This window comes from Amblyomma maculatum, chromosome 4 (assembly GCF_055883805.1).
Source record: "Amblyomma maculatum isolate TAMU_Amacu chromosome 4, ASM5588380v1, whole genome shotgun sequence".
Classification (NCBI taxonomy): Eukaryota; Metazoa; Arthropoda; class Arachnida; order Ixodida; family Ixodidae; genus Amblyomma; species Amblyomma maculatum.
Window position 1 is genome coordinate 130168429 of NC_139347.1, and position 2992 is coordinate 130171420.

Here is a 2992-nt window from a genome sequence, read left to right on the forward strand (position 1 = left end):
GTTCGGAACCCGCCGCCGGTCACTCACCGGTAAAAAAATTGGTACAAGCATCCCCCTGCCTGGCCCCCGGCTATCACAGGGGTTTACGTTTGGAAGAGCCTTCGCAAACCCCGCTGCGCTCCTTCTGGGGCAAAATAGTTTCGAACACTTCAGCCTGCAAAGGTGGTTCGAGTTACCGTGTTTCACGGGGTTCGGAACTGAAAAAAGGGCCACATAATGGGCTTTTGCCGCGCCAGGCGGACTTATTGTTGTACGATGGCGGAACTGATCACTGCCACATCGGAGCAACTATTTGAGACCTATGACCCCTTTCCCAAACATTTCCCCCCAAAGAGCCGAGCACCAGGCCACGGGAAAGCTTGTACCCATTGAAAAGCACGTGGGTACCCGGCGGCACCAGGGATCGATCCCGGTATCTCCCGAATGCGGTTTTCGAATTCGAATATTCAGCGGTTTTCGACACCCTTGAGATAGGCAACTGAATCTGTGGCGATTATCTGAGATCCTCTGTCCCCGATAAATTTCCCTCACAAGAAGTTTTCTTGGCTATTACAAATAACGTTTTCTCTCACACCAAGTGCGCATCGTCTGGAACTTACAAGCCAATGTTGGATTCATTGACGGTGTTCCAGCAAAGCGCGGGCTATGCCGTTATTGTAGTGCATCAAAACCTCCGAACTACATCGAATGGAAAGTTTTTTTTTTTTTTTTTGCCGTAAAGGCTATTTTCATAAAACATTGGCTTCCTCAAGAAACTATTGTATTGAATAAAAATATGGAGGTGCTGGGTATCGATCCCAGTACCTCTCGCATGCTAAGCGAGCGCTCTACCATCTGAGCTACACCCCTTTTTTTTTTCTTTATTGCCAGCGGTAGAGCACGCTAACAAAACCCCATATTGCGCGGGAAGGGCTGTGCACAAAATTTAGGTCGCACCCAAGTAAACCGGACTCGGAGGAGAAAGTGAACTGCCTTTCACTCTTCCCTCACTCACAGACACCAGCTCTCTGATTTGGTCGTAAGAACCTTGCAGGTACAATCTCATTTTCCTATTCGAATCACGTAGCCGCTGTGCCTTCATACATGACCAAAGTTTCCTCATTCATTCTTCCGTAGCACTCGCCGAATCAGACCGTATCTTTCTTAATGTATATGGTAAGTCATTTTCAAATCGTTTTGGGTGATTTTATTGGCCGTAATTCAAACAGAAGATATAAATACTATTGAAGAGTCACCTGAGAAGGAATGGTTAGCATCTGTGCCTTGCAGCTTAGCAAACTATTGGTGCCTATGAAGGCAACTATGAGAACGGAGTTCCTGGCCTTGGCATCCCCGCCCTGTAATGTGTTCTCGCGAAGGACAGTGCGCTTTGTACACTTCCTCCTTGAGCCTGCCTTCCTTTTTACTCATCAGCATTGTTGGTCGAGCAGCTTTGCGCTTTGCCTACTCAATACCTTTAGGGATTGGAATGTCATAATGGCGTAAAAAATCGGGGTGCTTACTTGAAACTTCTTTGCCGAAAATAATATACAGTGAAGAAATAACAACGAGTAGCCCTTTTTCTTTCAGGCATGTGCGGCATCTGGCCGAAACACAAACGCAATTTTGTGTCAACCTAAAGATTATGAGCCTCTCGCATCGAGGCTCCGCACTGTAAACTTTAGCCTAGCAGAAATGTTTCCTAGAATATCACTGACTTCCCTCCCCTGGTATGTTATGTGAAGCCTTATGAAGCGCGTTACTAAATATGCTATAGAGCTTAGCCAGATTAGGTTTGGTTGCCGGGGGAGCGCATAATCTCTGTGAACATCTTGGTTTAATTCTCCTGTGTGTGTGTTGCGTTTGTGTATAGCCATGCAGCGCCAGAGGTCGTCGGAGTCGTATATATAGCCAACTAGACCGCTCGCAAGTAATACTCAGGTTTGCTTTGGTATGGTTTATGGGGTTTAACGTCTCGAAGTGACTCAGGCTATCAAAGACGCTATAGTGGAGGACGCCGGAAATTTCGAGCTTCTGGGATTATTCAACGTGCACTGACATTGCACAGGACGCGGTCGCCTTGCTTTTCGCCTACAAAGCAAAGCGGCCGCCGAGGCCGGGATTCGATTCCGCATCCTGGGACACAGTATTCGGGCGCCGTAACTAGGACCAGCGGCGAAACTTGTTAAAAGTGTTCAACACGTATCTCTTCTCAATGTACACCTCAGTTTCAATCCTGTAAGCGACTCAATCCTTATGCGGCGCTTACAAATATTGTAGTCTTTTTACAAAACCAAGAACAAATGGTGGAGGCATTGCTTATTATCCGCTTTTTTTTTTGTCGTCTGGAAGTTAGTTTCTGCACAAAAAACGCCTTTTTGCAGCAAGTTCAAGGTGAAATTTCTACCAAACAATCGAACAGGATTGGAAGGAAGGGAATGCACTGGCATTTGAATGAGACCAGACAATGAGGTACAGACTGACTGAAATACTCTTCCCGTGGAGAGATGACGCCAAGCTGTGCAAGCTGTGAGGGAGCTAATTTTTGTGCGGCGCGCGTTCAAAATACCTGCGATTCGCTAATGTAGGCTTTCGGCGCACATTGCCAGGGGCTACTCAGGCGTCCGTGTACGTTCCGTCGATAGCTCAGTTGGTAGAGCGGTGGACTGTAGAGGTTCCCTGACTGCGGACATCCATAGGTCGCTGGTTCGAATCCGGCTCGACGGAGTGTTTTTTTTTTTTGAGTGCAGAAGCATTCGTTAGTAGTTTATTTACTGAGGCTGCAGATGCCACATCGATATAATAAGCTCCTGAACTTCCGAAATTGTTTATGTGAAGTAGTAGTTCCAACACATTACCTGTTAAAACCTGGTTACATGAAAGAGGCTTATTCGTTCCCTGGACAACAGACTGTCTCCTTTGCAAAAAAACAGGGACAATCGAGCACGTCTTTCTGGATTGCTGGGACCCAGTCTTTCACTGGGATGTTCTCCAGAGAACACTAAAGAAAGAC

At 46.8% G+C, this 2992-nt stretch overlaps 2 non-coding genes across 2 annotated transcripts; one reads left to right on the plus strand and one right to left on the minus strand.

The window, feature by feature from the left end:
* Nucleotides 1-776: 776 nt before the first annotated feature.
* Nucleotides 777-849, minus strand: TRNAA-AGC (transfer RNA alanine (anticodon AGC)). The gene has a single exon. It is a non-coding gene; the product is annotated as a tRNA-Ala (tRNA).
* A 1765-nt stretch (nucleotides 850-2614) lies between these two features.
* TRNAY-GUA (transfer RNA tyrosine (anticodon GUA)) lies at nucleotides 2615-2706 on the plus strand. Its single transcript is given in 2 exon segments — nucleotides 2615-2651; nucleotides 2671-2706. It is a non-coding gene; the product is annotated as a tRNA-Tyr (tRNA).
* The last annotated feature ends 286 nt before the right edge of the window (nucleotides 2707-2992 follow it).